This window comes from Diabrotica virgifera, chromosome 3 (assembly GCF_917563875.1).
Source record: "Diabrotica virgifera virgifera chromosome 3, PGI_DIABVI_V3a".
Taxonomy (NCBI): domain Eukaryota; kingdom Metazoa; phylum Arthropoda; class Insecta; order Coleoptera; family Chrysomelidae; genus Diabrotica; species Diabrotica virgifera.
Genome location: NC_065445.1, coordinates 253,975,906 through 254,001,438, shown reverse-complemented (window position 1 = coordinate 254,001,438; position 25,533 = coordinate 253,975,906). Strand labels below are relative to the sequence as shown.

Below are 25,533 nucleotides of genomic sequence, written 5' to 3'. Positions count from 1 at the left end.
AAGTAAATTGCAATTTCAGTTGGTATGATAATTAAAAATTAAAGTCAAAAATGAATAACCATTTTCAATTTCGTTGCAAAACGAAAATATAGCCGCATCATATTCTAGTCCAATCAGAGAGTGCAGCAAGCACCTGTACCGGTTTCGAAACTTATTAGTCTTTCATCAATAGGCACATATATCACTGGTGGGATGTAGAATAACATTATGTTGTTTTATATGCCATTGGATTGAAAACTTAGTATTTTTTAAAAATTAAAGCTTCATAATATTAAGATATTGAACCATAAAACTAATTTGGTTAAGGATATTAAAGGTCGTTTACAAAGTTTTTGGAATTGCAATTATTCTAAAAGGTATTGAGTGTTGGTGTCCTTCGTTAATGTATTTGGGGCAACCGACCATATATTGTACAGATATTCACAATATTCAAATAAAGAGCGATTTGATTCAGAAATAAGATAACCATGACTATCAGCAGGTGAATGAATAAAGACACGTTGTTTATTCCCCGTTTAGCCCTAGGCCTCTTCAGTGTACGGAGTCGCCCTTTCGAGAGCGTGGGGGTGACATTCAATCACATGTAATGCAGGTGGAGAAGCAAATTTGCTAGTGGAGCAGTGGCTTTAGAAGTTGGTTGATGTTACAATTACAATTAGCGCAGAAGCTAAGGATAAAGTGAAAGTAGAAAGAATGTTGCGATCAACCTTTTAGCCAGATCAGGGAAGAATAACTGTTACTTGCTTTGTAGGAACAGGTTATTCTGCTGAGCCTTTATTACAGAAATAGCGGAAATTTATACCTACTGAAGGTGTCCGAATCGTAAAAATGGCCTTTAAATGGTCATGTGCGCTGGCCTTTAATTATCTGATACGAGTTGTATTTTGTAAAAATATTATGCTCAATTTAATCTTTGCATCAATGAATCGCTTATACGACGAAATCGTAAGCAAGTAAAATTTTTTTATGGGAATGGTAACTGCATCATTTTTAGGTAAAGGTTCAAACAATTTTCAGATATATAGAGAACTTTATAGAGAGCTAGAGATAGAAAGAAATAGAGATACAGAGACAGAAATAGAGAGAGATAGAGAGAGAGAGAGAGAAAGAGAAAGAGAGATAGAGAGGGTGGAAGTTCACTTAATACTGTACGAGGAGGAAGAACTATCGAGAGAAACAACGGTAACTACCTATCGAAGCCCTTCTTCTTCTTTCGATGCCATATTAGGTCTCCACAAGTTGGCAATTAAGGTCTTCAGCTATTGGGCATAATTGTTCGGCACTGCGTAGACCTGTTCAATAGTGAATGCTCTTGAGCCATTACATCTGCTTCCTTCTAATTAATGTGTTGCTTTTGATTTTACCTTTCATGATAAGCTAAAGAATTCTGTACTGGTCACCTCTAAGAATCTGCCTTAAGGCGGCACACATAGTGAAAGCGGTTTCCGCTAGCGGGCAAACCGCGCGGTTCTCGCGCGCGGGTATGGTAACACAGTGAAGACGGGTAAAAGCGAGAGAGGTCGTTCAAATCTGGCAGTTGCGTCTACTACTTGTAGCAAAATGTCGTCTTCCGATGATGATATAATTGCTTTAGATTCTGTTTTGACTAAACTGAAAAGAAAGAGAGTTGATGTACATCCTATTAATCGAGAAAGATTAATTTATGGAGAATATCATCATCTATTTCAAAAATTAAAAGATAATGCGATTCTTCCAGTATATGAGAATGACTCAAGAGACTTTTAAATATATTTTGGAGAAAGCGGAGTATCGTTAAAAACAATATTAAACGCTCAACTTACAGTCAACCAACAGAATATCGAAAGAGTTGAGAATATACATATCTGGGTACGAATTTAAATAGCGAATGGGACTACTCAGAAATTAAACAGCGAATAATAAAAGCGAAAGCAGCATACTTTAGAATGAGACCCATTTTCAACAGTCGAGACATATCATTAAAAACAAAATACCGTCTGTTGAAATGCTATATATTCACAGTTCTGCTCTACGGAATGGAAGCTTGGACACTAACTGTTACATCTATGAATCGGCTCGAAGCTTTCGAAATGTGGTGTTATAGGAGCATCTTACGTATATCCTGCGTTGACCGAATTACTAACGTGGAATTCCTGCGTAGAATGGGGAAAGAGTGTGAATTTCTCATAACCATCAAAACAAAAAAATTAGAATATCTAGGACATGTAATGAGAAATCAAGAACGTTACGGCCTTCTCCAACTGATTCTCCAAGGGAATGTATGTAAATGGTAAAAGAGGACCGGGAAGAAGACGCATTTCCTGGCTTCAAAATTTACAAAAGTGGTATAATACCACTACCACTGAACTGTTCCGCGCTGCGGTAGACAAAGTCAAGATAGCCATGATGATTGTTAACATCCGGAACGGATAGGCACTTTAAGAAGAAGAAGGAGTATCGTTTAATTAAAAACTGGTGTAATTTACATAAGCAGGCTATCCTTCCGGAAGAAAGGCTTGTTATAACATTGAGGTCAGTAGTTTTGTTGTAAATTTATTTTTTAAGTACTGATTTAGTTAATAGTTAATACTGGAATGGTTTTAGAAATACCTAAGTCACACATAATTACGGTTTCAATAAGATTGACTTTATTACTTTTGTTTATTATAATAATTATTTATAAAATTAATCCATGGAGAACTATTAATTCTTATTATAAAAGAGCGAATAAACTAAATTATCATTGCAGTAAACATTAAAACCGCGCGGAAAAAACTAAATTCTCATTCTAGCAAAAGCGGTCAGGCGGGTTGAGGCGGTTGGCCCGCGCGGACCTGCTTTGACTATGTTCGTGTACATTTAAAGACGTGCATTCTTTTTGAAAACGTTTAAAAGCGGGTCCCGCTAGCGTTGCCCGCTAGCGGAAACCGCCTCCACTGTGTGCGCCGACTTAGGTATGAAATTCTTCTTTTATTAATAGTTTTCAATAACTCATGAACGGCATTTACTCTATTTAACATAGCTTCCTTCGTTGGTCTGCTTCGGTGTCCAGGTTATTCGTTCATTCTTCTATGCAACCACATCTCAAACGCTTCTAGGAGGCGGTTGATTGTATCATCCTACAGAGTAAGGGTTTTCGTTCTATGTAATAACAATGACCAGTATTTGATCATTCGTTGACGTAATTTTAGGTTTAATCTATAGTACAGAAGAATGATTTCATTTTTAAAAACGTTGTGCGAGCTGCTTCAGCTCTGCATTTGATTTCTTTACTTGGGCCTAGTTGGTCTTAATGTAGCATCCCAAATATTTAAATGTGTGTGTGTGTGTGTGTGTTTAGATTTATGACCTTGGTTTGAACCAATTGGCCAGCTCAAATTTTTTTTTTTATTTTCATAGACACAATTTTCTAATTTTAACTGATATACATTATATTTTAATAATCACAAACATATATTACATACATTACATTAAAAATACATACTAATAAAACACTATTACTAAATACTTATACTAAACCACTAATTGATATTAATTTTTTTTTTCTTTTTTTTTTTCTTTCGCGCTAAGACCTAAACCCGATTCATCCTCGCGGAGGTTTAGGCCTTTTGTGTGATTTTTTTGTTTTTTTTGTTTTTTTTTTTGTTTTTTTTTGTTTTTTTTTTGTTTTTTTTTATTGTTTTTTAATATTTATTTATTTTTTTTTATTATTTTTTTTTTCTTTTTTTTATATATATATATATTTTTTTTAAATTTTTTTTTATATATATATATATATTTTTAAATATCAATTTTCATATTTTTTAAGTGGTTATAAACAATTTTATACAAATTTATATTTCGTGTACATAAAATGGAATTTAAATTGGTGGGGAGAGTAACTCCTACTGTTTGTAGATTCTTATATAACTGTTGATTCAGCATCTGGAAGTTTGTGCAATCGAAAATCACATGCTCTAAAGTACCCAACTCCCCGCATGTGCAGTTTTGAGAAGTGGCCAACCCTAGTTTATTTTTGTGAACTGGATATAAACCATGTTTGTTCCTTGCTCTATTTAAGGTTTTAATGAAGTGCCGATTTGTAATGTCGTTAAACCACGGTTTTCTATAAATTTTTGGTTGGATATCATGAAATCGTACACCTTTAAGAGATATATCATATTCCAGTTGCCATTGCTCCATTTGTTTTTTCTTAAACCATTGTCGTAGATCAGTGACTGGCATTAATGGTTCTTCTATCGTTTCCCCTGTTGTAGTAGCATCCTTGGCAAGTCTATCCACTATTTCATTTCCGTTAATTCCATAATGAGCCTTAATCCAAACCAAAGAAATTTGTTTACCTGTATTCGGTATATTCAATATTCAAAATATTGAGTAACTCACTCAATATTTTGTTGATCTATCTGTAAGGAAGCACTGTCGTGAGATTGACGACTAAATATCATAGATTTTGGCTTAGAAGCATTGATTTTCAGACGAATTTCTTTTTCTATCGTGTTTATGCAATACAAAAACTATTGAAGGCCGTGGTGACATGTCGAAAGCCTTTTCGTAATCTACGAAAGCAACATGAAAAACGTTGGTCGCGGCGGCACTTTTGGAGAAGTACGTTTAAGATAAAAAGTGCCTCACGGCGCTTACCCAACGCATTCCCAAATCCAAACTAGGTTTCATCTGGTTCTAGGTATTCGTTGCATCTTTTTGCCATCTGCTTCTTCGAAATTGCTATAAGCCATTCTTTATCTATTTCACCAGTAGCAGACACGTCATTAAAAAGTTTAACTGGAGCACTGATGTGGTCTTCTTGTGTCATTTTTAAGAGGTCAGTTGGGATGTTGTCTTGTCCCGTTGCTTTCTTATTTTTGGCTGATTTTATTGCATGAAGAACTTCAGATTTTAAAATTTCAGATATTTCTTGATTTATATTGCTCTGTATGTTTGGTCTGTCATCTTGGAACAATCCAGTTCTTATAGCTACTCCATGTTTAAATTATGTTTCGTTCAAGATATACAGGAATATTTAAGGTATACGGTATACAGGTTTTAGAAACAGAGAGGACAAGAATCGCAACTTGTTTTAATGACAAAACGGTGTAAATACTATTATGTGTTTGTGACTTTTAAGAATCACATTAAGTAAATGGGAGGAGGCTAGAATTCTACGCTAAATTATGAACATCAGGAAATTTTGTTTACATACGTGTAAAAATATAAAAACACCAAGAATAGAATATTTTACCTAAAACGTTACACCACGACACAACAAAAAAATTCGAAACTGTTATTTACCACTCCCCTATAGACGGGCTTTATTCATCACATGTCAAATTAATGACACTTGTACGTGCTTCCTCATTTTGATGATAGTCCATGTTTTATTATGTATGTATATCTGCACGATTCTCCAAATGCCCTTTGTGTCCTAAACGGTGTATACAAAACGTAAAGTGAAATCGCTGTGAAATTTTCAACATTAATAACACAGAGAGAGAGCTTTATTTTGTATCACAATGACGAATTATGCAACGTGGGTTCAAATACAATGTGGCTCGTTCCATATACAGAACGACGTTTTGGTATTGTCCCCAAAGAAAAAAAGGAGTTACAAGTCATAAACATATTCATTACTGAGCTATTTCCGCTACGGGGTGGTTTAAGAAGAAATTCTTTTTGATTTTCTATTTGTTATTACATATTGTAAGCTAGTTTCAGTGTAACAAATTGTGGAGAAAAGATGTAATGAACGCAATAAAATAATAATAAAGTAAATTAAAAATTGCGTGGCCAAAAAGAAAAAAGAGGCTTAATGCATGAGAGTGACCACTACAAAACTCAAAAAGGCAATCGACAAAAGCTGACAACTGTTTTATGTGTTTTTAAAAGCTCTGCAATAAAGCTGGTTTTTAATGCAAAAGAGCGAATGACTGGTTTAATGATGAGGGGTACGGGAATAGAAAAACAGGTAGACAAACTCTTATAAATTACAATAGCATTTTAGATTTAATGCAGAGTTTCTTTGAAGATCCACATACATTATGTCGCAGGGCTGCACAAATATCTACATGATGTAGGTTATTCTTCAGTCTTGCGTGTATTGTATATAAGAAATGATTTAAATCCTACAAAATCCAATTATTTCAAGGAATATAAATATGTTATTCCGTCGAAGCAATATTTACACTGTGTGGGAATGTAAATCGCCAAAATTTAACTTTTTTGGGCAAGGTAAATTCACACTGGATATCGCACCTTCGCTCAAATAGTGTCACAACTAAAAAAATGAAATCGGTTTTATTACACCAACAGCTTAATAAAACTACAAAACCTTATCTCAAAAAGTGTTACGTTTATAGTTCAAGTATTTGTCGTTAGATGACACTAGAGTTTATAACATTATATGATTAACCAAAATCAACGATGCACCTAACATAAACAGTGTCACATATCGACTTTGCATGGCATTTGTTCATCTAAGATGTGTATAAAGCGTCGCTTGTCGAGTTAAGACAGTATATGTGATTACTTTGTTCAAAACAATCTGCATATGTGCTCAAGAAAAGTGATACATTTATTACTTATTTATCTTTCTTTTTGCAGTATTTTTTGTTTAATGTTGTTACTTGTATTTTAAGTTACATCATTAAAAAGTATAAGTCTATTAACCAGATAATAATATATGTAATGATACTTATTATATTCTGTACTGCAAGAGCCACTTACTTTGTACTTATTTTTGATAAATAATATTTCGTAAAGTTTTCGTTATATCTGTATGGTGTCACAACTCAAAAAAAAATATATTTTTAAAATATTTTAGCAGAATTAATACACTATTTTGTAGAGTTTCATAAACCTTTGTAACTGACTAAAATAGTTATATACTAATTTTAAAAGTTTTTGAGTTAAGCCCGGAAAAGTTCTAGCACAAATTTTAAACGTCGTTTTCTCAATACTTTGCTTTTTTTGACTTATGACACTGTTTGAGCGGAGGTGCGATATGTGAAAACCATATTCAAAGACCACAAAAACTAAATGTATGTCGGGGACGGGCTAACACAAGATGCCGAGAAGATCGGAGTCGGCAACTGGAAAATGCAAGCAAGGGACAAACAGAATGACGTAGAAAGCTTGAGAAGGTCGAGGCCCTCTAAGGGCTGTAGCACCAAGATGATGATATGTCGGATATAGTAGGTAGTGTGAGTACTCAATTAATTGCACCGTTTTTATAGAGAGAAATTTAACAAGCGGTAATTATGAAGTGCTATTTAGAAATGAAATTATACCTACCCTAAAAAACAAGCTTGGAGCCAATTTTAATGAGATATAGTTTCAGCAGGACGGAGTTACAGCGCATTTTGATGTACCTAAATGTCCGGCGTTATTTAGATCAGACATTTCCCGGACGATGGATTGGTAGATTAGGTAATATTGAATGGCCTCCCTGTTCACCCGATTTAAATCCTAAAGATTATTTTTATTGGGATACTTAAAATTATTATTTATTATTTTTACTGAGGAAACGTATAATTTATAAAACTAAACCAACACGAGTTGGGAATTGATGACCAGGACTTCCGTAAATACGTATCTCAGTAGTGGAGATACGGCGTAGAGTGCGACAGGAATGGATTTTATTCCCTCTGCTTCATAACTAAAAATCTATCTAGATCTACTTAAAATATAGTATCAAATAAACTTTGGACGAAATAGAAGGAAGATACGCAGAGGACCAAATATGTTTTGCTTCCAACGAAGAAGAGTGCAACTACTCATGAACAGAATGGCTGAAGCACACGATGAATGTGAACTAAAATTTGATAGTCCTAAACCAAATTTATGGTTGTCAGCACAATAGACGTACAACTAATGAAGGACAGAGCATATGGAAGACAGTTAGAAAGAGTCAACAAAGTCTCCACTCTCCATATTGCTGTGGATTTGAGATGTGGATCTACTGAAGAATATTAGGGAAAAGCTGAACAAGAAAACAGGATCAATCTATTTATAAGCGAGGTTCCTAAAGCCTCGCTATCGTGCTATCGTTTCATCCATTCGTCTTCTTTAATGGCTCTGTCTCTCATTATGTGCCGCACATTTCTTCCCAGGCAACTGAAGCTTTGGCCATCTATCTTCATTCATTCGTTTCACGTCACCGTGCCACACTAGTTATCTCGTTTCAATCCTATCTACACTGGAATATACAGTATTTGTCCTCCTTCTAATATCTTCATTCCTGATGTGATCTTTTTTGGATATACCACACGCTCTCCTTAGATAATCCATTTCTACTACTTCTATTCTTTTTCTATCTTTTTTTGGTGATTTGCTAAACTTCTGCTCCATAAGTTAACAATAGGATCTACCAAGGTTCGATAGATTGTCACTTTCGTTTTTTGTCTTATAAATCTTTGGACCGTAGTAGAGAGCTTAGAATGTTTAACGCTTTTTTGCCCTGCTGCGTTCTGTTTTCGATGTCTCTTTTGGTGGTGCCTTCTTTAGATATTATAAATCCGAGATATTTATATCCTTTACATGTGTGTTTATATCCTTCATCATCCCCTATTTTAGTCTTTGACATTATCATATTGAGGCCCATTTTTCATATTCTTTCTTTCGTTTTCTAAACATGTAGTCCATGTCTTCCTCATCATTCGCTACGACGACCTGATCATCTGCGAAAAACAAAGTTGTTAGACATTTACCATTGCCTATGTCTATTCCCGTTCCGGATACTTGTTTCCTCCACTGCTATAGCGATGATAGAATATATATTTTAAATACGGTCGGAGACAGACACCATCCTTGTTTAAGCTCCTTTGTTACTGGAAATGATTCAGATATAAAGTTTCCTTTTTTAACAACACTTCTTGCATTTTTGTATATATTTGCGGTAGCATCCATATACTCCCTACTGAGGGCTACTAACTTTCGTCAATGTTTGAAACAGTTTTTTCAAAGATAGATTCCTTGCCTTCCGTTTTGCTATTACCTGCTGCAGAACGAATATATTATCAGTGCACGATCTTCCTGCACGAAATCCATTTTGTTCTTCCATGTCTTCGTATTCTGATTCTATTCTTTCTTTTCTATTCGATCGTACAACCTCTCCACTAAGTTGGTAACAGCTATTCCCCTATAAACAGGATCGATACCAGAATAATAAATTCCTTTTTTTTGTACTTTTATGAAATTATCAAATTTGAAAGTACAAAACCACTGTTAAATTTCAAAGTTTTGGATTATTTAAAGCAAATGTCACCTCCACCCTGTATATTATATTTAAATACCTGCAGTTTGCAAAGAACATAGTGTCTATCAAAGCATTCTTTAAATTTATATAAAGCAATTTTCGTAGAAATGACCTATTTTAAAAAATCAGCGACTTGATGTAATTTGATAACATATTTACCTAGCTAAAACCAGTTTGCTTAAGTATATTTACAAATTCCCGAGAAAAAATTGAAAAGCAGATGGGGTCGGAAAGTTGCTTTATTTATAGTTAAAGTTTTCTTCTTGAGTTTGGGTTGGATGACGGTTTTCATATTTCATTTTAATTGCTGTTTGGCTTGACATGGATTAAGGTAAATAGAGTATGGTTTATTTACTTCGCAAAAGAAAACAACACGAAATGTTGTCATAAACTTTTCTCGAGATTTCGTTTCGTTATTGATTCGGGTTATACAAACATTAAGTTAGGGTATAAAATGTGAGGGCCTCTACATAGGCCACATACATACATACATACAAGCTATACGCTCCCGAGGAAACTGAAGCTGTTTTCTCTTGAAGATCCTTTTTGTGGGGGCCATTCTGAGTTTGGTTTTACAGTTGCTGGTGTGACTTCGCTGTTTCCACTACCTTTCTCCATTCTTCGCTCTCTTTGATTTTCATTCCTATACATATTTCTAATTTCCATACTTCTTAAGTCTTCTTCCACTTATTGTCTCCATCTGAGTTTAGGTCTGCCTCTAGTTCTTTTACCTGGTGGTATTCATTCTCATTCGGTTATAACTCTTAACGGATTGTTCTTCTCTCTTCTCATTATGTGTCCATACCATCTAATTCTCTGTGATTTTATTGCTCTAACTATGTTCTCTTGACTTGACCTATCCATTCTTCTATTTCGTGATTAATCCATTGTCTTGCATCCTCTTCGTTTTCCCTCTTTGATCCCAGTATTTTTCTCATGATTTTTCTCTCAAAAACTTTCAGCTGTTCTTCTTCTCTTGCTGTTAATGTGAATGTCTCCAAAGCGTATAGCACTATTGGTCTTATGGTCGTTTTGGAGATTTTCTTTTTTTTGTTTCGGCTCATCTCCTTATCTCTGAATATTTTTTTATTTCTCTAGAATGCTCTGTTTCGCTTGAATTCTTCTTTTCATATCTACACTTTCATTTCTTCTGTTGACTAATACTCCCAAATATTTGAACGTTTCAACTTCTTCGAAGCTGTGTGCGTCTATTGTCGTCTTCTTTTTCCTGCTTACATTTGTGTATTTTGTTTTATTTTCATTTATTTCCAATCTTCTCAGTTTGGATTCGTTTTCTATTTCTTGGAAGGTTGTCTTTAATGCCCCTTTATATGTTGCTATTATGATTATATAGTCCGCATATCCTATTATTTGTACTGCATTCTTATTTATAGTTCCTGCGCTTGACAACTTTTTTATTATCTTGTCAGGTGATAGAATAAATAGTACCGTTGAGAGCGCATCTCCTTATCTTACTCCATTTTTTAGTTTTATCATTTATGTTCTCTCTCTTCCGATGTCTTTTGTTGCTTGGGAATCTCACATTGTCATTTTTATCATTCTTATAATTTTCTTTGGTATTTTGCTCTCTTGTAAGTCTTGGATCATTTTTCTTCTACTTAATTTTTGTCAAAGGCCTGTTTAAAGTCTAGGAAAAGTATATGTGCTTCTCCGTCGTACCCGTATGTTTTCTCTATCGCTTGATTTGGGCCATAGTCATGGCATTAGCCATACATAGGCCACACACTGAGAAATAATAAGTACCAATATGCTCAACTTATAGTGAAAGGAAAGATCGAGAGAAAGAAATGACTAGTAACAATATGCTCAACTTATAGTGAAAGGAAAGATTGAGGGAAACAGAGAATTAGGAAGGAAAAGACTATCGTGGCTCAGAAACATCCGACAATGGACGTGGCTAAATTGTAAACAGCTAATAAGAACAGCTGAAGATAGAGAAGAGTTTGCAATTGTAGTAGCCAACCTCCATTGAGGAGACGGCATGGCACTTTAAGAAGAAGAAGATAACACGTGGGGCTAGGATATTATGGGACTTGGTGTTATCTTTGAAGTCTAGACTATCTTCATTTAAAAATCTTTCGAAGTATAAAGGAAATGAAAATGTGGTATGTCAAAGTGTGTAAATAATTTATTTCTTTAGCTGAGCACTTTCGACATAAACGTCATCATCGGAGCTAATGCTAAAATAAAAAAAGCGATCTTGTAAGAAAAAGAAGTACAAAACTCTTTTTTTACTTACGTCAAATAGTAAAAAAGTACCGCCACATAGAGGTGTAATCACGTGCATCTTATGAATATAAATGTGATTTTTGATTGTAAATGCTAACTTCTTTGTTCTCCGTACAAAGAAGAAAGTGTGTACAAACTTATCAGTCTTTCAACTATCTTTCGAAGTACTCGTCCTAATTATTGGGTGTAATTGGTGCTATATATTATATCTCTTTTCTTTTCCTGTCGTAATGATTATTATACTCTCCACATTTATCATCTTACACTTTTGTTGCCAAGGTTAATTTTATATTTCTCTTACTACATTCTTCGCACCCTGGATTGTATTTTCTTACATGTATATCAGGTTTTCAGCATCGTCTTGTGTAAGTATTTATCTCTTGTTCGTTATATTTCTTTATCCTACCAATAAGGGAGAGTCTTCTCTGTTTCTGAATTTGGTGTCCAATGGCTGCCCCCTCTAGGCTCATTTTTATATAGTTTTAATATTCTTTGCTATTATTGAATTGTCTAACTTCCAACTTTTGGTCCAGTTTATTTCTATTTATAATTTTCTTACGCTTTCTTGTTATAGGCTCTTTAGGTTGTATTTCTTTTCTGGTGATTAAGTGTAGTTTCTCAATGAGTTTAATCAAACTCGGTGAGCAGTTCATCATCATTCTCTGATGATTATGATGCACTATAGTAAATAGGGTAATTTTATAGAATTAAATAATGTTTTAAAATGTGTTATTCTTTGAATTATACTTATAGAGGATATTAACATACTTTTAATTTTACATCAATTTGTTACAATTAAGGTTTATTTGGCCACCATGTTTCATAGAATAATGACTTATCATTGTTATTACATTTTTGTTAATTAATATGCCAAAAATTTATTTGAGTCGACAGTCTTGTCCATAATTCTTACAATCAAAAAGTTAATTGGACATCCGCACTTTAGTAATTTTTAGTAATTTATACAAATTTATACAAATACAGTGTGTACAAAAAATACGTGAGACTATCAACATTTAAATATATATCAAAATCATCAAAATTTTAATTATTGTTAAATTTACTTCAAACGTCAAATGAAAAAGTTTCATGAAAATAGCGTAGTTGATAAGTCATTTCTTGCATAATGCCCCTAATTGACGAGGTTTAATAGCTATTTGTATAACAAGGGAGGAAAGTGTAACTTTTCCTCCCGAGAATGAAGTTTACTGCCCGACGCGTAGCGGAGGGCAGTAATCATTCAAGGGAGGAAAAGACACTTTACTCCCATGTTATACATATGGTTTTTCCACCTTCCTCAAATAACAAGTCATTTTTTCATTTTACTTAATTTATTTATGTAACTAACCAACAAAATTTATTAGAACTAAAACTAACAAGTATGTACAATATAACTGTCAACTGTCAAATATAAGTCAAATTATTAATGTAAACATTGTTAAATCAAAATAACAATTTACTGTTTTTTACCATTCTGCAAAATACAGGGTGTTTTATAAATAAACGTTAAAATGTATAGATACTTCGTAATAGAAAATAGATATTGTACAGGGCGTCAATAAGTTATATTTCATGAATTAAATACCATCATCAAAGTAGTTATTTATGAAACAGTTCGTGAAGTATGCTTTTTGCGAACGCACGCGATGTTTAGAGCACGAGCGACAGCGGAGCGAGTGCTATACATCGCGTAAGTTCGCAAAAAGTACTTCACGCACAGTTTCATACAATATTTTATCTACGATAAACAAATAAAAAAAACTGTAACTCTTCGTCACTGGAATTCATTTCTATTTTACAATTTTTAGAACTTTGACATTTAAAAATTCTGACTTCTTTCAAACCACAAAACTGTCAAAACTTTTGTTGCAATTTATTGCTCACATGTCATCACCATGACAACGCGAAAGTTAAGGATATTTGATTATATTATGAAAGTGTGCCAAAAACAGTGCGAAAAAGTAAATCCCATTTAAAATACATTGTTACTTCACGCACACTTTAAATCCTTCATGCACTGCTATCTATAATGACAGTTTTCACAAACTAAAAGCTTATACATAATATGAGATACAGTAGATAGATATAATTTTTGCTTTACGTTTCCTCATTAACTATATAGGTACGCAACTGAATTTAAAAGAATCTTAAGTTACGCTTGACACATTCGTAATAAAATGTTTATACATAGTATTATTTTTGGGACACTTTGTATATGTATCCGTATGTCGAGCTCCACATTTATTCAAATTTATCTAATTTAGCCAGTAGTTGTGCCAATTTATCAAGTCGTTAAAGTTTTATGTGGTCCAAATTGCCGCATCCGTTTTTAAATCGGCCACTTAGTCACTTTTTTAACCGATCGCGACATTTCCACAGAGCAATAATGACAGTGATCTCCACAGCACTCTACGAACCGATCGATATAAATTAAAGAAAGTGAAACCATCGTTTTAACAGATACAGTTATTTTTACAATGCCAAATATGGTTCTGAAGCTGATTTCTTGTAGCATTTAAATATTAGTTGATATTCTGTTAAAAGTTTACAAGTTCAAAGTAAATATATAAAGTTCTTCTGGTTCAAAGTACACGTAGGGATAATACACAATGAAATCACAGATAAAATTGCCAAAGAAAGCATGGAAATGGGGGAACAAATAAATTGCGAATTAACGACATATTTACAAATAAACATATCAAAATATAACACGATGAGAAAATAGTCCTACTTGTGGCAAGAATACACCTTACAAATCCAACACGTTACACCAAACTAGAAACCAAATTCAGGAAAAAACGTTGCTACAATAAGTACGATTACAATCGCAAAAGCATAACCACTATCAGAATGCAGTTTGGTCACACATATGTTTTCCAGCACACTTACATAATATCAAAATACTCGAGAGTTATCTTTGCGTAATAGGTCTGTAATAAATCAGTGACCTGGACCACATATTTTTTGACTGCTTAAAATATATGGCTCAATCCAATCAGCTGTTCAGAAAACTTCTACAATTGAACATTGAACGTCCATTAACATAATGCATCTTTAGCTTTAGACCAAAAATAAATTTACGATTGTTTGTTATATTTCGTCATAACAACGAAAATACCCATATAACAATACCATTTACTGGTACATTATATCTTTCCTTAATGTGTACATATATACCTAATCTATCAGAAGGCCTACCTTTGTCGTTTATAAAAATTCCCTGATTATTTGCCCCTGGGCGGGAAGAGTGTCATCCCTGTGTCCTGTGTATAATTCTTGTATTCTTTTTACAAAATTTTTGTTTGACTGTGTGGGTATTTACCTTAAGGCCAAAATCTGAAGACATCTACCGGGGAACCAATTTCTGGGAACCTGATGCCATGGGACCAACACAGCCTGGTAAGGCAAAATGTATGTTGGCTCCATCGGACCAATGTGGTCTGCCGAGGAAGCATCAGTGTTGATCATACTATTAACGTGGTAGTGAACGTGTTAAATAACAAATGTAGATTAAATGATCGAATATTTTATTTTTCGTTTTGGCAGGGTTAATCTAGATCTAGATTATATTATCTATTTATTGTACACTGTTGTTTTTTCCTTTTTGGCTCATTATAATTGAAAATTTATACATATGTACATATCTATAATTCTGATTTTTGTAAATAATATGTAATTTATATTTTTCTTTCCTAGCTGGCAAGATCCATTCGTAATGACCGTTAAAATGATGTATTATTCTTATGTTTATAGTCAGGGAGGTAGTGTCAAATTTATACGGTGATTTTGGCACGGATTCAAGGAATTTATTTTGGTAGATAGTACTTGTTTTATAACTAAGATATCTGTCAGCTGGCACGATTCAGGGGCTTTTAGGCAAGAAAAAATAATATGAAAGTAGATGGAAAAAACCCTACAACTTATATGTCAAATATTTATTATCTTCGTGCCTTACGTCCATATAATGCTCTAGTGGTTAGAATACCTGGCTCCTGGCTTTCAGCCAGGCGGGTCAGGTTCGATTCCTGGCGTCGGAAATCCTTTTTGTTTTTAAAATTGACAGTTTGATTTAAAAAATAATTGTTTTTATAATACTTTTTTATATTGTGTCGTATAAATAATAAAAACGTGGTATTATAGAAAGTTCTTTTTTTATATAAAAGTGTAGCTATTATTATTGATTTTCCTGGCCTTTTTTCATTTTATGAACTGACACATAATTTTAGCTTTGGAACAACTAACTATATAAAAAACACATGCCAAAATGCTCCGGTCAAATTTGACGGTACCTCCCGGACTATTACAATAATTATTAAATATTTATTATATCCGTGCCTTACGTCCATATAATGGTCTAGTGGTTAGAATACCTGGCTCCTGGCTTTCAGCCAGGCGGGTCAGGTTCAATTCCTGGCGTCGGAAATCCTTTTTGTTTTTAAAATTGACAGTTTGATTTAAAAAATAATTGTTTTTATAATACTTTTTTATATTGTGTCGTATAAATAATAAAAACGTGGTATTATAGAAAGTTCTTTTTTTATAAAAGTGTAGCTATTATTATTAATTTTCCTGGCCTTTTTTCATTTTATGAACTGACACATAATTTAAGTTTTGGAACAACTAACTATATAAAAAAAAACACATGCCAAAATGCTCCGGTCAAATTTGACGGTACCTCCTGGACTATTACAATAATTATTAAATATTTATTTTATCAGTGAACATTAAGTATGACAGTATATTGAATGTTTAATTCAAAGCATGACAAAGAAAAAGTTAATGCTTATGGTTTATTATTTTTAAATTTGTGTAAGTGACTGGAAACATCAGCCAGCACCCATAACACCTCCATAAAGAAACATTTAACGAACGAACAAGTGTTTTTCTAGACCGTCGCACTAAGAAAATATTGTGCCAGGGATAATTTGTTGATATTAACCGTGATAATGGTTTAGAAACGAAAACAGACACTGTTTGAAGTGTACAATGTGGTTGTCAATAAGCTAATGTTTATTTTAGATTCTATTGATCTTTAAAATTTTCCAAAGGCGTGTCAGTCAGGAATCAAGGGGTACCTAACTAAAATTTTAAGAAATCAGGACAAAAATAATGTCTTACGTTTTTGATGACTATTTTTGTCGATATATTGTATATTTGTATATTTGTAAATCATATGCATAATGATGTAACAATATGAATAGATGAAATAAAAAAGTAAGAACTAAAAACGGATACCAAATGGGAGAAAAGCAACTTAAAATAATCTGCTATGTGGGCAATGCAATACTAATCTCTCAAAGTGAAGGTGATTTACAACGTATGCTGCACCAATTTGTTATAACCGCCAAAAAAAATTTCTCCAAAAATGACAAAATGCATTATAACAGCAAATTTACTAAGACAAAAATTAGAGCTATAGGGTCAGATAATAGATTAAGTGATGGAGTTTAAATATCTAGGCTTCACACTATCTAGCCTAGCTGTGGAAAGCTCGAAACAGAAGTGAAACACTTAATAATACAAGTAAAAATCTTCTGTGGTAAAACTGAAAATGTTGATTTTTCTAAAAGCGCGAGTTCTTGCGTTTTACAAAATTTTGAAAAACTACAGATATCTGTTACAGTGGCGAATATACTTTTGCGAAAAATTATAAAACCGGCACACACATACACATACAAATCAAACGAAATACATTTCTAACTTAAACCGCTCATTATTGTTCTACAAAACACATAATTAATGTTCTCTATTTTACCAGCAAAGTTACCACTTACCACCATCTGTAAATGTATCTTTTATATTCCATCAGCGACCTTGAACGGATACTTAACAATATAGCAGCAGGTGTAAATAGTAGGTTCTGGTTTGTAACATGTGTATATAGAAGACTTTTTATCGACTTGGTCTTATCTGCAGCTTCATTGAAGTCATAAAAAAGGGACAAAGTGTTCAGGTAATTTCACACACTGTTTGTACAAAGTATGTATTAACTTGTTTGAATTATAGAGATGCTGTAAAGCTTTAAGGTATAATTATTTCTTTTATTACTGGTGTAAAAGCATTTATAAGTTTTTATAGCGAATATTTCGCAAAAGTGTTTTTAGTGTTATAAAAAATAGTAAAAAGTATGCAAATTTTTGCTCTTTTATTGCATAAATAAAATTTGAAAAACTGGGGCAGAGTTAGCTCCATTAATCAGTTTTGTTGCGACTGCATTATCTGTAATATTTCACTCTTGGCTTTACAGTATCAATAATGGGAAGATTGCTTAATAAAAGATGAACTAAAGAAAATAAAAATAAAGAGATAGCAATGAAAGTTGTGAGAAATGTCTGAATGGAAATCAATAAAATTATAGGAGCTGTTATAAAGGAAAATGATCATCATTCTTTGGGGTTGTTTTATGTGCTATTAGATTGAAAACTTAGTCTTTTGTTGTCAAAACGTTGTCATAGGAATTGGATGCAAGGGGAATAAGATCGAAATGGATGGAAAATTATGAGGGAGATCTATGTCCAGTCCAGCAGTAAACAAGCGAAGATTGAATGATGATGATATTAAAAAATCACTTAAATCGATCAGACAACAGGTTTAGGAAACTAAAGACATCAAAAATAACCCATTTTTAAGGTGGTGCATGAATTTCTTTGGGGAAGTGTATAAGTTTGAGCGTTCTTGATCATAGTGCTTGGGTTTCAAAATTTTTTCTCATGCAGATATTAGCTTTAAAAAAATACTGTAGAGAGTGGTATCTAATTGGATAAACTTTTGACTTATATATAAAATTTGTTTTAAAATATTGAAAATGTTTATGTTTTAAATGCATCTAAAGGTATTAGCCTCCCACTTACAATTATTTGTACAGTAAGGGAAAAAACCCTTACTTTACTGTATAATATAACAAGAATAAAAAACCGCTAAACGCCGTAAAAATGAGTGGCGCATAAAATATTCCAGCTACAAAAGATCTGATATGAATATTACGTGGCGCGAAAATGGATTTTCATTTGATGCAAAACAAAATTCTAGTTTTATTTTAAAAGATTTTTCCATAATATTTGCTAAATTTGAAGTAAACGCGCCACAAAAGAGTAACTTTGATACAGTTTGAATTTTGAAACTCTTTTGTGGCGCGTTTACTTCAAATTTAGCAAATATTATGGAAAAATCTTTTAAAATAAAACTAGAATTTTGTTTTGCATCAAATTAAAATCCATTTTCGCGCCACGTAATATTCATATCAGATCTTTTGTAGCTGGAATATTTTATGCGCCACTCATTTTTACGGCGTTTAGCGGTTTTTTATTCTTGTATCAGGAGTTTTTCAAAGTTATTTATAAATTAAATGTATGAAGTTGAATGCAATGTTCCTCTATTACACGTCAAGCTTTATAAATGGTCACCTTTGTTGCATTATCTCCCAAATGATCTAGTGTCCATCGAATGTACACTAGATTTTTTTTTATTCGAAATAGATTGAAAAAAAAATTGAGATGGCCGGTAAATGAAGTCGGATTGCCCGTTGCCAGATCAAATTTAGCGTCGTAACCACTACAACTACATAAACCATTTCGGGAATAATCGTTAATTGGATTATACTTTTGTAGCTTAAAAACTTCTAAACGGCTTAACCGATTTTGATCAGTAAACATGAGTTTGAAACGTATTGACCAGTAGTATCTGATGGATCTAAGGTCAAGTATGAAAATTGAAGCTATTACAGGAATTATTGAGCTTGAGAAACCGTTTTTTCCCACAGGAAATAGATTTTATCATACTTATGAAGCCTATAACCTAAAAAATTCAAATTTTCTGGGATATGAGGTATACACCGTTAAATTCGTCTGGAGTACTTCTATAAACGCTAAGTTATTGGCGCAATTTGTAGGTTGAAATGTTGAGTAATTGTCGAAAAACCAAAATTTTCAAAGTTTATTTTTTAATTTTTTCGGCTATACTGAGCCGTGTGTATGTCTGATTCTGACGGCTTTTTTGAAAGCTTAAGTCAACACTATTAATTTGATGTATTTGCGGTTCTCCTGGCTCTTTTTGATCCGAATATATATACCCCCAAAACATATGCCGTTTTGTACCTACCAAGTCCTATAGCTGGCTTATGGGTGGTCAAAAGTCACAAACTACACCGGTTCTAAATCGGCCCTTACCCCCTCTTTAAACACAGAGGAAAAATATCAAATCGGTTTAACTTTCAAACACACATACATATATATCCACAAACATTTTCCCTTTTTTAAATAAAAATTAAGTCACATTTCTAAGCTCTATAACTTTTGAATGGTATAACCGATTTTCAAAATTAGACATGCGTTGGAAAGGTAATGATCAGTACTGTTAGAAGCCGCAAAGGTCGGACTTAAATTTTTGAAGTTTTTGGGAGTTTTTGGGGCCAGAACGAAAAACAGACCTAAATAGGAAGGGCCGTAAAATCGACACCCTTGGACCAAAATGGATGGTTGACATATGAATGGGTGAGTCTTTTTCTGAACTTGAAGATGGGAGTTGGCACAATTTTCAATTCAGTCAGATTTAGAAAATTGAAAATTTCGTGTATATAATAGTGTCGCGTGTAGGGGGGTGTATTTCTGCGCCACTGGCGAGAACTGCCGTTCTCTGGTAATTTTTTCGATATAAAACTAACAGCTTCGATAACCAATAAATCGAAAACTATTAATTTTATCAAATAAATGTATAATGAACATTTTTTGCTTATAATTAATATTTTTACCAGCATTTGCGGTCAAAATATAATAAAAAATTTCCACCCTCGAGATGAGGTGGCAACCACCCCATGGTAAAAGCGTCTTTCGGCATCATATAGATTTTGATCCTTGGACTATCCACTACTTATTGTCAAATTTTCAAGCAAATCTATCCATTCTGTAAAAATTGCGAAGTGAAAAATTTCAGTTCCTGGACTAATTATACTTTTGGAGCTCTATAACTTCTGAACGGTTTACCTGATGTTGATCACTAAACATGAATTTGAAACGTATTGACAAGTAGTATCTGACCAGCATCCAAGATCGAGGATGATAACTGAACGTATTACAGGAATTATTGAGCTTGAAAAACCGTTTTTCCCATAAGAAATAGATTTGATTATACTTATGAAGCCTATAACTTAAAAATTCGAATTTTCCCAGATATGAGGTATACACCGTTAGACGCGTCCTGAGTCCTTCTACAAACGCTCAGTTACTGACGCAATTCGTAGGTTGAAATTTTGAGTAATTGTCGAAAAACCAAAATTTTCAAAGTTTAATTTTTCAGTTTTTTGGCTATGGCGAGCAGTGTCTATGTCTCAGCTTGATAGCTTAGGCGCCACTTGAAAGCTTAACTCAACCCTATTGATTTGGTGTATTTGCGGTTTTCCTGTCTTTCCTTGAACCTAAGATATATACGCTCAAAAAATATGCTATTTTGTATCTACCTAGTCCTCTAGCTGGCTTACGGGTAGTCAGAAGTCAAAAATTAGACCGGTTCTGAATCGGCCCTCACACCTTCTTGAAACACAGAAAAAAAAATTCAGATCGGTGTAACTTTTCCACACACATACATACATACATACATACATACATACATATCCACAAACATTTTCCATTTTTTAAATAAAAATTGAGTCATATTTCTGAGCTCGATAACTTTTGAATGGTATAACCGATTTTCAAAATTAAACATGAGTTGGAAAGGTAATGATCTGTGCTATCAGAAGCCGCAAAGGTCGGGCTTAAATTTTTGAAATTTTTGGGAGTTTTGGGGACGAGAACGAAAAACAGTCTTTAAATGGGAAGGGCCGTAAAATCCACACCCTTGGACCAAAATGGAGAGGTAACATATGGATGGACGAGTCTTTTCCTAAACTTTAAGATGGGATTTGGCCCAATTTTCAATTCAGTCAGGCTTAGAAAATCGAAAATTTCGTGTATATATAGTGTCGCTTGTAGGGGTGTTGTGCGCCACTGGTGAGAACTGTCGTTCTCTGTGGATATGTATCCAAAAAATGTATATAATTTAGGCATAAGTAGGTCGTTGAAGGTGTTGTTTCTGTAATAACAAACAAAGCGAAGGTTGATTGATGGAGTTTGTTTGGGTAACCTTGCGAGTAAGAAACGATGCTCACGTACCGTTTACTTTCAAAGTCCAAAGTAAAGAAAGATATAAAAAGCCCGAAGAGGGCTTAAATAGATCATTATTACAGTTAGCATTGTGCGAGATGGGTGTCTGAACGACTTTTACATAAAAGTATAGTATTTGTCAGTGTTTTCCTAAGTTCGAGAGTTGGCTACCTTTCCGTTCATTAAGGACCCAACACGACATATTGTATCAGATAGTGGTCATATAATACATAAAACTTTTCTTCATATATTAAGTGTGTTAGTGACAAACTATATATACTAGGATGGATCGAAAAAAACTTTTTTTCGAATTTGATAATGGCCCTTGTGGCAAAAGTTGCCATTCATAAAAGTAAGTTTTTTGCCAAAAAAATTGTTTTTTTACATCAACACCTTCAGGTGCCCCAACCTCCTAAAAAAAATTTTTTTTTTTGGAAAAATTTTTCGATACGGCCCTATATGTAAACTCTTCTTGAATGTTTAAAAAGTCTGTGTTCAAAATTTGGAGGCTCTCGGAACATTTTTGGAGGTGCCCCAAAGACCTAACGGAAAATAAAAAAATCCTATTTCATGTAGATAATACAATTTTAGCTTAAATCTAAACAAATTAACGAAATAATACATTTATTGACGGTAATACGACTTGTTACATTTCTATAAGGTAATATTAAATATTAAAAGTGAGTGTAGGAACAGTAATGTAGGTAAGAAAAATAAAACTAACAATTCAACAAAACACTTAAGCTGCCAAAACGTATTTACCTTAAAAGGAACGTGTACCGATTTACAAAAAATATGTTATTATTAACAAATATTTAACTTATAACGTATATTATTATTAAAAGGAACAAAAGGTTACTTAAACTTAAATTCTGACTTAGAATTAAATGATTTCATTAGCTTCCTGGACTCGATTCGAGATTTTATGAAACCATCTCGTTTTTCCTCTCCACAAACTTTAGATGATGCCTCTGTAACTAAATGTACACATCTTTCAGTGGCCTGAGTGTGGCAGGGGAACTTGGACAAATCTAGAAAGGGTGCTGCAGTTTCTTGACCAGATACAAAACTTTCCAGGTCCTCGTCGGAGACGTGCTTTATTATTGGTGGTTCTGACCTATCTGTTTCATATCTGTATAATCCTCTGCCTGCATGTTTAAAGGAGGTACGCGAAATTGTCTGACAGATGTTGAATTTTTGTTCTCTTTTCTAGAAGCAATTATTCTGCGGCAGGCTAACTTGCGGATGTGCTCTCTGGTATCTGCCAACATCGCTAGAAGCAGGTTCTCTGAGTGGCCAAAATAGCCATTCCTTTGTATTATCCCATCTACTATCTTCCTTAAATCAGTCGGCATATATCTTGAATATGCAATCAATCTCCACAAATGTCGTGGACCTTCAGTACACAATGGCTTACATTTGATACTGAACCATAATGGACTATATACTTTCATGATAAATTTAGCTAAGTGTACCAGATTTTCGGAGGGATGTTCCGATGCGACATATAACCGAAGGATTCTACTCGCCGTTGTCACCCATCTTGAATGTACGACTGGTCCTGGTTTAATCCTCGCAAGGTCTTCGCTGCATTCTCCAGATGTTACTGCATGCAACATATCATACAAATATTGCTGATCAGTACTCAAAATCTTTCTATCTAAATCAGGAATAGTATTACTCACAATTTTCGAGAATCTGACTAAAGGGAGGGTTTCACAAGCTTGTATTGATTTTCCAATGGCACCAGAGGAAGCTTTCGGACCTTGAGTAACACCATCAAGTTGGATTAAAAGGTGGCGTAACGGAAGTTCGTTTAGATGTAACATGCAAATAAACCACTGAAGAGGGCGATTTAGGGCAATTTCTAGTAGTCTTATTATTCCTGCGTTTGTCCCTGTGTTGACATTGGTGCCATCACATCCAACTGCTATTAACGATTCAGTCGATACTTCTTTTCTATTAAAGAAATCCAATATTGCATCTTTGATGACGACAGCTGATCCAGACGATACGGCTAAATGGCCGAGGTAAATGGAACCTGGCTCTTTTACCAAGGATATATGTTCCTCTGTGATGATACTATAGTAATACTTATCGCCCTTCTTAGTTTGTGTCAGGGATTTATCCTTCCGTCCATCAAAATATAATGCTTCTACTACCTCCATGTTCTCATTTTGCAATTCTTTCCTGTGCTTTTCCCTTTCCCGACGAACTTTATTTCGATCTATTATTTTGGAAGTGTCCTGTTCATTAATGATGCCCAAATCTTGTAACAGAGCGGAAGAAAGTGATGCAGCGCTTCTGTCTGAAACACCGTAACGATCGCACTCCCTAGCAAAAGCTGTGAGATTTACCCTCATTTGCAAATTTGTAACGTTTTCAGATGTGGAAGAACAACAGGGCTGGGGATCAGAGTCAGAGAACTTTCCAGGATCAGTCCTAGTCTCATTCTCAGAGTCTCCTGGCTCAGATGCAGTATCTCTAGACTTTAATTTTGGGCGTTTTTCAAATTGTTCTTCATGTTCTTGAGATCGTTCCATCATTCTTTGGTTTCTTTTTGCTAATTTCCTGGATGATGCTACATCAATTGATCCTATTACTAGGTTTCTGGTAGTTCGCTGATCTATTACAAATTCCCTTTCTTGTGCTGGAATCTTCTTCTCTTTGGAGCAATGGCAATCGTTGAGGTCTTTACATTTACATCTAGCAATATCAAAGAGAGTTTCCTCCCAGCTAAGTTTTAAATCTGTAAGCTTCTTTGTGTAGCTTTCAGATTGCTGCCTGCCCTTATATGGTTTGAGTAGAGTCCTATAGTCAGTATTCAATTTTTTTACTTTCTCAGTAACTTTTTTAAATGTAATTGTTGGAACCGATGACTTCTTCCAGATGTTCACTAGAGTGTTTGCAGTTTCTGTTGCTATTATTGAAGCTGGTGGATCTTTGCCTGCCATGATGCCTTTGTCGAATTATATCCGCATTCGTGGGAAGTCTTAGCTGGGACATCTCGGCAAGGGTTGCAAAGATAGGACAAAGGGTGGTTTTCCTGGTAGGTGTTCTTGCGCTCATTTTACTTTGTTTGGTATCTGAAACAAAAGCAACTATTATAATATTTTTAACTATAGAAATTTAATTAACTTGAATAAAACGAAATAATGTGAAAAGTAACCAAAATATATTTGAAAGTCAAAATAAATAAAAACACATATTTCTTTACGTAACTGGGGCACCTCCAAAAATGTTCCGAGTGCCTCCAATTTTTGAACACACACTTTTTAAACATTCAAGAAGAGTTTACACGTAGGGCCGTATCGAAAAATTTTTCCAAAAAAAAAACTTTTTTTTAGGGGGTTGGGGCACCTGAAGGGGTTGATTTAAAAAAAAATTTTTTGGCAAAAAACTTACTTTTATGAATGGCAACTTTTGCCACCCGGGCCATTATCAAATTCGAAAAAACGTTTTTTTCGATCCTACCTAATATATGCTTCAAATTCTCAAACTTTCTTCTTTTGTCTGATCTGTCAAAGACAACACTATAGGTCTAATAGACCATTTTACTTGAAAATTGGAATACATTATACAATCCATAAGAAAATTGATATATTTAAATAACTTATAAGTAAATGTATAAAATATTCTCCAAATTACTATGCCACCGTATAGCACCCTATGCAGAAAAATAATTGGAAAATACCAGACTAGGTGCAGAAGTGAAAAGTTGACAATTTTATCAGATTTCTACCCTCAGATAATCTTTAGAAATATGTAATACTGAATTGTATGATTGCATAGATACTCACCAGATATTTATCAACTACAAGGCAGCCTGAGAGTCGGTAAACACACGAGACATGTACCTATAGGACAACAAGAGACCTACATAGGAAAACCAAATCAGTTGGTAAACAAAAATATTCC

The 25,533-nt window shown here is 33.8% G+C and overlaps 1 protein-coding gene across 1 annotated transcript in view; it reads left to right on the top strand.

Moving 5' to 3' along the window:
- The window catches only part of LOC126882394 (fringe glycosyltransferase), a 620,335-nt gene that overhangs the window by 175,304 nt on the left and 419,498 nt on the right, over positions 1-25,533 (top strand). The gene's annotated exons all lie outside the window — the stretch shown is intronic.